Source organism: Thamnophis sirtalis, unplaced genomic scaffold (genome assembly GCF_051295495.1).
Source record: "Thamnophis sirtalis isolate CommonGarterSnake01/CBP01778 unplaced genomic scaffold, rThaSir2_p1.2 scaffold_10, whole genome shotgun sequence".
NCBI classification, from domain to species: Eukaryota; Metazoa; Chordata; class Lepidosauria; order Squamata; family Natricidae; genus Thamnophis; species Thamnophis sirtalis.
The window spans coordinates 30021482-30033722 of NW_028261390.1; the positions used below are offsets into that span (position 1 = coordinate 30021482).

The 12241-nt window shown below is 40.8% G+C and overlaps 1 protein-coding gene across 1 annotated transcript in view; it reads left to right on the forward strand.

Annotated features, from left to right (window-relative positions):
• The first annotated feature begins 8833 nt into the window (after positions 1-8833).
• The window catches only part of CLGN (calmegin), a 35151-nt gene continuing 31743 nt past the window's right edge, over positions 8834-12241 (forward strand). The window contains exon 1 of the mRNA XM_014065280.2: positions 8834-8936. The gene's annotated coding sequence lies outside the window, so the exon portion shown is untranslated. The remainder of the gene's footprint in view (positions 8937-12241) is intronic.

A 12241-nucleotide genomic window follows, 5' to 3' on the forward strand; every position in this document is an offset into this window, starting at 1 on the left:
AATCTGTTGCCAACAACTCTTTATAAAAATGTTTAAATTGTCTGAACAAAAAAGGCTATGCTTCTGTACAAACATAACAGAAGAAAATGTGGTTATAGACAAAAAAAAATTATGCATAAATACACACTTAAATACCAGCTGTAAAACTATAGGTGAACTCAATTAGCAATACATCGAAACAAATAAAAATAGCAAAACATGATGTTGCAAAAATGACATACTTTTACATTTTCTTTCAGATGACAAATTTTATTCAGTATTTGATTAAGATTTTAATTTTCCTTATTTTATTTTGACATTTTGTTGGGCTGTGACCCCCCCCCAGTGTAAAAATTGAATTGTGTTACCTCATCCTTCCATCAATAAAATTTACTGATAAGTTATATTTATATATATTGCATCAGTCATCCCCAGCTGCAATTGCTATTCAGTTTATTTCCTTTCAAGAAGGAAGAATTGATGGAAGAAAAAAAGAACAAATTGTGCACTTTACATCTTCCATATCTTGCTAAGATAGGTTACCAACTCCAGCTGAAAATAGTCCTATTGATTTTCTCCTTCCTATAACTGTATGCAGTAAACACATTTAATGAATACACTGTCCAAAATGAGACTGCAATTCACTCAGGGCTGTAGAGTTCGAATTTTCTTCACACATATTTCTTCATACTTCTTCATATTTCTTCAGAAAAATATTTGTCATTTTTAATGAGCATAGGGTAGAATTACGGAAATGACAGATATACTCTTTGATCATAACTAAATATAATCTGGAAACATAATAATTTCTTTGAAGGGGAGGACAGCTATCAGATTTCAGGCAAGAAGATTTGGATTTTTTTAAAAGAATGTTCAGTATGGTTTGCTATGGAAATTTTATGTGTGTGACATATACTGTATGTAAAAATGCTCCTAGCTAAGATTCTTAAAACCGTATCAGAAGAGTAAATGTAGGAATTTAGTGTGCAAATAAGTGCAGAATCATTTTACAGGACTATTGAACTGATTATTTTATAGTTTTTAACACATTATCCAAGTAACACATACTGAACAGTGCAGAATAAGAAAAAGAAGAAAAAATTAATGAAAAAACATAATATAATAAATAATTTTGTCCAAAAGTCACTCAAGGAACTGAAAGCCTTTGGAAATAAACGAATGCTCAGGACTAGCTATACTTCTGGGCATAGAATATGTTATGTACACAGAATTCTAGAGTGTGAATGTCATTAATTAAAAAACCTATTCCCACTACATTCGTAAATTACCTGTTTCCTGCTCTCAAATGTAATGTTGATACTACATTATCTTGATGCACTGTGTATTGATTGAAGCCATACAAAATATTATTATTATTATTATTATTATTATTATTATTATTATTATTATTTCACCAGATTTGGCATTGGTTACTAGTCGGGCCCCACCCAGGGGCCTACGACGTTGTAACGTATTTTCGTAATATGCGTGCAGATCCAAGCAGTGCGGCTTTTTGCATTTGACTGATGGTGATTTTGTCAATTTTGCACTGGAATTACATTTAAAACAGTTAAAAATTGACAAAATCACCATCAGTCAAATGCAAAAAGCCGCACTGCTTGGATCTGCACGCATATTACGAAAATACGTTACAACGTCCTAGGCCCCTGGGTGGGGCCCGACTAGTAACCAATGCCAAATCCGGTGAAACAACTGGCCGCTGTGATACAATTGTATAATAATAATAATGATAATGATAATAATAATAATAATGTAGGAAACTGAAAAATATCATAAAAGCCCTGTCCAACACATTAACACTGAAAAAGAAAAAACAGGAAATCCAAGAAGAAACCAGCATGGTTGCACAAAGATCTCTCTGATAAACTGAAAGACAAAAAGGATAAGTACAAAAAATGGAAAGAGGGACACACAACTAAGGCAGAATATCAGCAGATAGCCTGAACCTGCAAAGATGAAGTCAGGAAAACAAAGGCCCAGAATGACTTGCAACAAAAGTCAAAGATAATTTAAAAAATATTTTCTTTCAACATATACAGTAACTAACAAGAAAAAAGTCAAGGAAACAGACAATCCACTAAAGAGAGAAGATGGCAAGGAAGTAACAAGCAGTAGAGAAAAAGCAGTGTTTCTTAACTCATTCTTTGCACCAGTCTTCGCACAAAAAGAAACTATAGCCCAACTACCAAAAACACTGTAAAAGACAGACGAGAAATAAAAATTAAAATAAGCAAGAAAATGGCAAGAGAAAACCTGTCTGACCTTGATGAACATAAATCACTGGGACCTGATGGGTTACATTCCCGAGTTCTGAAGGAGATGGCAGATGTTATCTCAGAACCATTGTACCACATCTTTTAAAAAAACTCCTGGAACAATGGAGAACTGCCAGAGGATTGGGAAAGAGCTGATGTGGTTCTCATCTCCAAAAAGAAAAACAAACAGACCCAGGAAACTACAGACCAATCAGCCAAACATCAATACCTGGGAAGATACTGGAAAATAAAAAAATAGTTCTGTGAACATCTAGAAACAAATAAAGTTATAACTAGTAGCCAGCATGGGTTTGTTAAAAATAGATCATGCTAGACCAATTTTATTTCATTCTTTGACAAAATGACTATAAACTAGTGGAGCAGCAAAATGTTGTGGACATAGTATACTTAGACTTCAGCAAGGCATTCAACAATGTAGACCACCATCTACTTTCCTGGTAAACTAAAAAAATGTGGGATAGACAGCATCACAACTAGATGGATTTGTAACTGTCTGACAAACCATACTCAACGAGTAATCCTTAATGCTACTAGATCTACCTGGGAGAAAATAAACAGTGGGATACCACAAGATTCTATCTTATGCCGAGTACTCTTCGATATCTTTATAAATGTCTTAGATGAGGGAATAGAATGGGAACTCATCAAATTTGCAGATGACACTAATCTGGCAGGAATAGCCAACACCCCAGAAGACAAGCTCAAGATCCAAAAAGATCTGGACAGACTTGAACAATAGACCCTATCCAATAAGATTAAATTTTAAATGGAGAAAAGCAAGGTTTTACACCGAGGCAGGAAAAACTAAAGGTACAAGTACAGATTAGGCAAAACTGTCTCAAAAACAGTAACTGTGAGAGGGACCTAGGACTCTTAGTGGACGATCACTTAAACGAACCAGCAGTATGTGGCAGCAGCCAAAAAAGTTAATACAATTCTTAGTTGTATAAACAGAGGCGGAAAAAAAACAAACGTGAAGTACTAGTACTGCTTTAGAAATCCTTAGTAAGACCACACCTTTAATACTACAAATACTGCATAGCAGTATTCCAGTATTTGAGAGGCTGCCACATAAGAGGGGATCAATTTATTTTCCAAAGCACCAGAAGGCAATGGATAGAAACTACTTGAGAGAAGCAACCTAGAATTGCTTATTCTAACAGTGAGGACAATTAACCAGTGGAACAGCTTGCCTTCAGAAGTTGTAGGTGCTTCATCACTGGAGGTTTTTAAGAAAAGATTGGACAGTCATCTGTCTGAAATGGTATAGGGCCATGATGGGCAATCTATGGCATGCATGCCAGAAGTGGCACACAGAGCCATCTTTTTGAGCATGTGAGCCATTGCCTGTTGTTCTTCTGGGTTCTGGCATGCCAGCCAGTTGGTCTTCACTCATGCAGGAGTGCCAGGAAACTGTAAGAGCAGCCACCGGGGCACATGTGCGCGCCAGGTGGCTGCTCTTATTTATTTATTTATTTATTTAACTTGTATGCCGCCCACTCTCGGAAGACTCAGGGCGGATTACAAATAAGAAGGGAAAGGGGGATATAAAAAATAAAAAAACAACAGTTAAAAATTCAACAACATTCATAACATAAGATGGGGCTGGATAATTCAACAGCCCCAGGCCTGCCGGAACAGCCAGGTCTTGGTCGCTTTGCAGAAGGCCGGGAGGGTAGTGAGGGTCCGGATCTCAATGGGGAGATCGTTCCATAGGGCCGGAGCAGCAACAGAGAAGGCCCTCCCCCGGGGGGTCGCCAGCTGACATTGGCCGGCAGATGGAATCCGGAGGAGGCCTAGTCTGTGCGATCTAATAGGTCTCTGGGAGGTAACTGGCAGGAGGCGGTCTCTCAGGTAGCCAGATCCGATACCATGTAGGGCTTTAAAAGTAATGACTAGCACCTTGAAGCGTGTCCGGAGACCAATGGGAAGCCAGTGCAGCTCGCGGAGGATAGGTGTAACGTGGGTGTACCTATGTGCACCCACAATCGCTCGTGCGGCTGCATTCTGGACTAGCTGAAGTCTTCGAACACTCTTGAGGGGCAGCCCCATGTAGAGCGCATTACAGTAATCCAGTCTTGAGGTGACGAGAGTGTGAGAGTCTATCCGAAGGGCCTCCCGGTCCAGATAGGGTCGCAATTGGTGCACCAGGCGAACCTGGGCAAAGGCCCCCCTGGTCACAGCCGACAGATGATGTTCTAGTGTCAGCTGCGGATCCAGGAGGACTCCCAAATTGTGAACCCTCTCTGAGGGTATAATTTCACCCCCCAGGCTAAGAGATGGAATAGCTGGACCATCCTTGGGAGGGAGCATCAATAGCCTTGGATTCCTTTCAGTCTGGTTTCAGGCCTGGTTACAGCACGGAAACTGATCAGCGGTCACGCTGATCGATGATCTCTTGCAAGCCAAGGATAGGGGTCACTCCTATATCCTAGTGCTTCTTGACCTCTCAGCGGCCTTCGATACCATCGACCATGGTATCCTTTTGCGACGGTTGCGAGAGGTGGGAGTGGGAGGCACCGTTCTTCGATGGTTCTCCTCCTACCTCTTGGACAGGTCGCAGTTGGTGTTGGTCGGAGGGCAGAGATCAACACCTAGGCCCCTCAATTATGGGGTGCCGCAGGGTTCGGTCCTGTCCCCCCTCCTATTTAACATCTACATGAAGCCGCTGGGTGAGATCATACGCCGGCACGGGATTAAATATCATCAATATGCGGACGAAACACAACTGTATCTGTCCGCCCTGTGCCAACTCAGTGAAGTGGTAGAAGTGATGTGCCAGTGCCTGGAGGCTGTCAGGGTCTGGATGGGAACGAACAAGCTTGCACTCAATCCCGACAAGACTGAGTGGCTATTGATGCTCCCTCCCAAGGATGGTCCAGCTATTCCATCTCTTAGCCTGGGGGGTGAAATTATACGCCCCTCAGAGTGGGCTCACAATTTGGGAGTCCTCCTGGATCCGCAGCTGACACTAGAACATCATCTGTCGGCTGTGACCAGGGGGGCCTTTGCCCAGGTTCGCCTGGTGCACCAATTGCGACCCTATCTGGACCGGGAGGCCCTTCGGATAGTCAATCACCCCCTTGTCACCTCAAGACTGGATTACTGTAATGCGCTCTACATGGGGCTGCCCCTGAAGTGTTTGAAGACTTCAGCTAGTCCAGAATGCAGCTGCACGAGCAATTGTGGGTGCACCTAGGTACACCCATGTTACACCTATCCTCCGTGAGCTGCACTGGCTTCCCATTGGTCTCCGGACACGCTTCAAGGTGCTAATCGTTACTTTTAAAGCCCTACATGGTATCGGACCTGGCTACCTGAGAGACTGCCTCCTGCCAGTTACCTCCCAGAGACCTATTAGATCGCACAGACTAGGCCTCATCCGGATTCCATCTGCCGGCCAATGTTGGCTGGCGACCTCCCGGGGGAGGGCCTTCTCTGTAGCTGCTCCGGCCCTATGGAACTATCTCCCCGTTGAGATCCGGACCCTTACTACCCTTCCGGCCTTCCGCAAAGCGACAAGACCTGGCTGTTCTGGCAGGCCTGGGGCTGTTGAATTATCCAGCCCATCCTAAGTTATGAATGTTGTTGAATTTTTAAATTGTTATTTTTTATATCCCCCCTTCCCTTTTTATTTGTAAGCCGCCCTGAGTCTTCCGAGAGTGGGCGGCATACAAGCTAAATAAATAAATAGCCACTCAGTCTTGTCGGGATTGAGTGCAAGCTTGCTCTTCCAGTTTCTGGTGCACGCATGCATATTGTCCAGCTGGTCTTGGCATACACATGTGTGCTATAAATCGGAAGACCAGGTGGTTGACATGTATGTGCGTGCCAGAAACCGGAAGAGCAGCTGCCTGGTGTGTGCATATGCACCGAGAGGCTGCTCTTCCGGTTTCTGGCATATGTGTGCATACAGGCACTCCCTTTTCAGAAATTGGTGCCGAAAAGGTTTGCCAACACTGATATAGGTCTCCTGCTTGATCAGGAGATTGGACCAGAAGACCTCCAAGGTCCCTTCCACTTCTATTTTGATTGACTGATTCATGTAGTAGTGATATAAAATTCACATCACCTCATATTTAATTAACATGTAGTTAATAAACTATCAATAACATAGGAACTTTCTGAAAACTTGGTTCCATCATTTAATACATGTCAGTGGAAACTTACCAATAATCCATTGATGAGCAGAAATGAGTAGATATCTAATGCAAATGAAATATTTCTGAATCTTATTTTAAAAGTGTGATTAGTGATAAAGCAAAAGTAGATGAACAATTGCAGTTTTTAACTGATTACCTTAAATTTAAATGCAGAATTAAATGATGTCAAAATATATTGGAGACTGATGTTCCACATTCATGTGATTACATAAAAGTATCTGCGTTAGGTATCGTCATGTTGGTTTTAAAGACATTATTGTGATAAATGGATTCACAGCTGGACTTATATATCACACTAAGCCAGAATTTCTTTGAACCAGGAGCTGTAGGGTTAGAATGCAATATTGCAGGCTTACTCTGCCAACTGCCAGCAGTTCAACCCTGACTGGTTCAAGGTTGACTCAGCTTTCCATCCATCCAAGGTCAATGAGTACCTAGATCAGTGTTTCCCAAAGTGTGGTACGTGTACCCCCAGGGGTACGGGAAGAGTTTGGTGGGGGTACACGTTGCACTGGAGTTTGGTGGGGATCACGTGGGAATATCACAACAGGAGAAGATATCTTTAATGTTATGAATACATTTATGCAAGAGAACAAAATTGATTGGAATAGATGTGTTGGAATAACCACAGATGGAGCAAAAAGTATGGTCGGAATTAATAAAGGCCTTGTTGCAAGAATTCAAAATGTTGCTCCAAATGTCATATCCACACATTGTTGCATACACAGAGAGGCTTTGGCAACACGTAAGATGCCCGCTGATCTACAGAAAGTTCTGGATGAAAGCGTGAAAATCATTAACTACATTTTTTATGTAGTTATTAGGGGTACTCAGCGTTTTTTATGAGGGGTACTCAGCGTTATGAATATTATAGAAGGGGTACACATATGTCAAAAGTTTGGGAAACACTGACCTAGATTGTTGGAGGCAATATGCTGACTCTGTAAACTGCTTAGAGAGTGGCTGTAAAGCACTGTGAAGCGGTATATAAGTCTAACTGCTATTACTATTACTGAATAAATCACAACTGAGTTTGCTCAATATGCTAATCCATAAAACCTGATTGGAAACCACAATAACTAGATTAACATGATACTATGAATCACTTTATACTTTGTTTTTCAAATAATTTTTTATTTTTTATTCTCTTACATACAATTTTAAGTATACATTCACATAATTGTTATTCTTCTTTACATTTATCATTCTTATACATTTATTATTTCATTTAATAATAGGTTATAATATAGTTTGGGTTGTTCCTCCTTTTGTAATCCCTTCCTCCTTTTGTAATATCACATTATACTTTAAAGCAATTATTAGTCTAGCCATATTGACACAAGAATTTCAGTAGTAGTTTTAAAATATGTCTAGAGCCTGTATAGAGATGCTTTTGCAATCAAGTGTTTTGTCTCAACCTGGTGTCAACTATACTATACCATCTGAAAATTGTGAGTTTTAGAACTAACATATTTGGAGGCCACCAGATTAAGGAAGAGCATTCATTCCGCTTCTGTGATGTAATACTGATAGAAATAAAAAAATAATGGGTTATTTGAAAAGATCTTAAAAATTAAGAAGGGGTAAACTATCCGGTTTTAAAGATTGGGAAGTGAGTGGGGAAGGGAAGCCTATGTAAAATAAATATTTCACTTTGAAAAAGGTGGGGAAATAAAAGAATATCTAACCAGCAGTTGATTGTCCAACAAGTCATTTTCTTAATAACAGATAATTTTACATAGATAATTAAAGACACAATAATATAATCAAAACTAGATTCATTTAAAGTAGCTATTTTTTAAAAGATCAAACATTTTATTTTTGGTTTAATTATTCATTAACACTAATACATTAAATTTGTAATTCACCTATCCTCTGGAATTCCAGTTGTATAAATTCATCACAAACATCTCACCAACGAGATCTGCTGAACCGAGCGAAAGTCATCTAACCGACTCCATGATCATGTGCGGGTTTGAAACTAGGTCTCCAGGTCCCAGTCTAACATATTAATCGCTGCACTGCATTCACTTTTGCAGGAAAACATGCTTTTGATAAGAGATTTTTTTTATTTTAAAAAATTCGCATTTTAAAAATGCCACATCGAAATCGGACAATTGAGTTTTCAACGGTCTGTACTGGACCTTAAAGCGGCCATCGTGGTGCAACGGTCTGCGAAAATAATTTAGATTTTTTCAATCTGCAGCAATAAAAGTTTCAACCTGATTGGACAGGCCGCCCATGTTAAGTTCTCAAAGAACGGCGGACCGATTCGGGGTTGGGTTAGTTTGCTGATGGGAATGAATCCCTTCGCCGTGATTGGCTTTAAAATCTCTAAGCGTCCCGCTGCGATTGGCCGAGGCTGCCAGGCGAAGCACCTGCTCCTTGACGCCCGCCGGTTCGGATGCGTGGCGCATGCGCATTGGGAAGCTAAGGTGATGCTCTGTGGCAAGCGTCCGTGTTCCAGCTGGGGAAACGCTGACTGGATTCGCGGGAGGTAACGGCGGTAGTTTCTTAGGAACTCTGGGAGGGGCGTCCCGCGGACGGTTCTGGGTTTTGGCGGCGGATGAGGTTGGCTGAGCCAGCAACTGCAAGGCGGCAATCGGCCGCAGCCCTCTCAGAAGCTCCTTTCTGCGCGCGGAAGGGGTCGCCACCGCCCCTCCTACTCTTCGCGTTCGGGCGCAGCCGTTACTCTACCGTTACTCGGCGCGACCTGGATCAGTTCTCCTCGGCCCCCGCTTCCCCCCGCGTGAGAGAGAGAGGTTGAACATAGTGAGGGAGTTCGCCTTAAGCCTGTCTCTCTCCTAGTCCTCCCCGTGGCTCCGGAGGGATGCGGCGGCAGTCGCTTTTCCCTGGAGACCTGGCTGCCTCCGCGAAGAGTCGTTCCTCCTGGGGGCAGATGCGAAGATCAACACCAATTAGCTTTCGTATCCGAGGAGAAGGAGCCCGGGGTGGCAGCGGTTTCTTGCTGCCCCTGCAGCGGCTTCGGAGCCGCGACGATCAAAGGTCTCCATAATTACCTAGCTTAAGCGGGAGAAGTTATGGCTAATTGTATTTAATCGGCTCATTTCTGCTTGTTTGTTTATCATCATCGAGCAAACATGGAATTGCTGTGATTCTAAACAAAGGAGAGAAGCAAGCTCCTAGGTAGGAACACGCCAAAATAAACACATCTGAAACCTGTTAAGATTAAGGATCTATTGCTCTTTAATTGTGCAGTCGGTCTGGATCAGAAAAATCTAACATCCATTAAGAATCATTTGGTATCTCCCCCCCCCCTCTTTTCAGTTCCTTGGCCTGAAAATTAAAATTTTACAATGTTGTAATTCTTTTGATGCATGGAGGTATATATGTTACTGGATTACTAAAAAATAAATAAATGTTGTATACCATTCATGTTAATGGGGCCGTGGTTACTGTTTTTTTTAAAAGATAACTTATTTCTATCCAGTCTCCCTTTGTCTTTATAGTTTGCTGAACCCAGAATAATGTATACATGTAGTTGCATGTTTGTTATTCTAGGCTCACATTTTAAACAATTTTGTTTCATACAGGAATTTCAAAGTGTTCCAGATATGTGACATTCTTGATATTGTCTGTGTTTCTTCGCAAAGAAGCAGTTGTTTTCAATTAAAACCTCAATAATAGAAAAAGGCAAGTTAGTATATAAAGCAAGTATCCCTAAAACATAAGCACATCATCAGCTAGCAGATGAACAGTTGCTTTATTATTTTACTCTCATCAAATAAGGAAGTTGTTAGAAATGCAAAGCGAATGTGTATATGCAAATTAATGTACCTTTTGATTTGAATAAAACAAAGACAAGGTGTACAGGTATCCCTAGAATTAATGTCCGCAGTTGGAATCAGAGTTTCTCTGAGCCATGCAGTCATTAAGCAAGATGCCCATATGACTATTTCACTCATTGCTCTTCCTGTTGCTATCATTAAATGATCTCATAGATAGTTAAGCGAACAGAGTTCCTTTCTGTACCTGTAGAAGGATTTGGGGCTCCAATGCTTGCTTGCATTTGGCTGCTGAAGTTTAGGCAAGCACAGAGTGGAAAGTCCTTTTCCTGTCTCTGCAGAGCTCTCTGCAGAAGGAGGGGGAGAGACGTTTTGGGCTCTGGCTGGGCATGCTTGAATTTCAGCTGCTGAGATCCAAGCAGCCATGGAGGTGGGTGTCCTTTTCTCCTGCCTCTGTGGAGCTCCCTGCAGGGGTAGAGAGAGGGATTTTGGGTTCCATGTGTGCTTGAATTTTGGCTTCTAAGGTTCAGGCAGGCATAAACAGCAGGAAGCTCTTTCATTCAGGCCCCAGCAGTAGTTTGCAACATATCCTACCAGTTTCCCCAGTGACTTCATGGGGAGGCCAGCAGAGAACATTGTAAGTGGCAATCACATGATCATAGGGCGCTTGGCAACCATTTGTAAGTCCAAACAGGCTTTCAAGCACCCAGATAGTGATCACATGCCCATGGGGGGAACCTGATATTTTGTGATAGTTGGTAGTGAATATAGGTAGTAAACCCCTTTCTGAAGCTTTCATAATTTCAACCAGTCGTTAAGTGATGGGTCGTTAAGTGAGGACTACCTGTATTGTGCTGTTTTCAGAATTGCAAAGTAGTATATTAAGGTGAATAGAACTATAAAAGATGTAGAACTTTGGAGACGTGTGATCTTCTAATCCAAGTATTTCTGCTTAAATCTCTTTGGGCCAATGTTGGTTTAGAAATTTGCAAGTTGCACAGCAAAATTCAGTAAAAGAATGGAGATGATAATCTTAAAAAAGCATGTGTTTGATATATGTATTAACTAGATCACTTGTTATGATTATAGTAATCTTAAAATGATTTGGATCCATCCATGAAAAATCGAAGGCGTTAGGAGCATCTGGATACTCTAAAAGTTTGTACTATAGACTACTAGACTATAATGATCTAGTTTTGGCCTATTTTTACAATGGATGAGAAAATAATGCTTACCCCTTCTTGATTCTCAAAATAGGAACCAGCAATAAGTAGAGAAGGTTTATCTCTAATTTTTTTATCTTAATATTCTGCTTATTTCTCAATAAGTCTGAATCATCTACTTTTTGAGTATTGTTAAGAAAATTATTTGTTCTAGTTAATTGTTTATCTACCATTGAACTAATGCTTAGAGCAGTCTAGAGATTGTCTTTTTCTACTGAGTTACATTTCTTTCTGGTTTTTTGTACTTTTGCTTGAATGTGCCTAATTAATATATTAATTTTGCATTGCTATTCTTTAAGATATTGTAAGTCTTGCTTCTTTATTATTTATTTTCCCATTCTAGAGTTCACATCTGATTGTTTTAAAAATTGTGGGGAAAAACCTGAACATTTATAATATATACTGGCAAAAAATATTTGATTCCCAGATATCAGTTTTCTGATCAGCATTCAGATCCTGTATAGATTGATTCAAGTCTCTATGAGTGCTGTGACTTGAGTATTTTACATTATGAGAAAACCCTGATTATCTTAGTAATTCTAAAAAAAAAAGAATCTTATGCGAATTTGAATTTGGCTTGATCACCGTGACCAGAGATTTACTTTTCCGAGCTTTCGGACTCATGCCTAGGCCCTATCTTCAAGGAATTTCTCTCTACTGAAATATGTCCTTTGGGTTATTTTGTGAGTCATGTTTATGTGGTGCCTTCCTACTGATTGGTTGGTGTGTTGATTGATTGGCTATTGTTTGCTTGTGCTGCCAAGCCCTCGGCTCCCAAGTATTTGATAAGCTGGTGGTAATTCAGCACTCTTTTTAACTGACAAGGGGCCCGT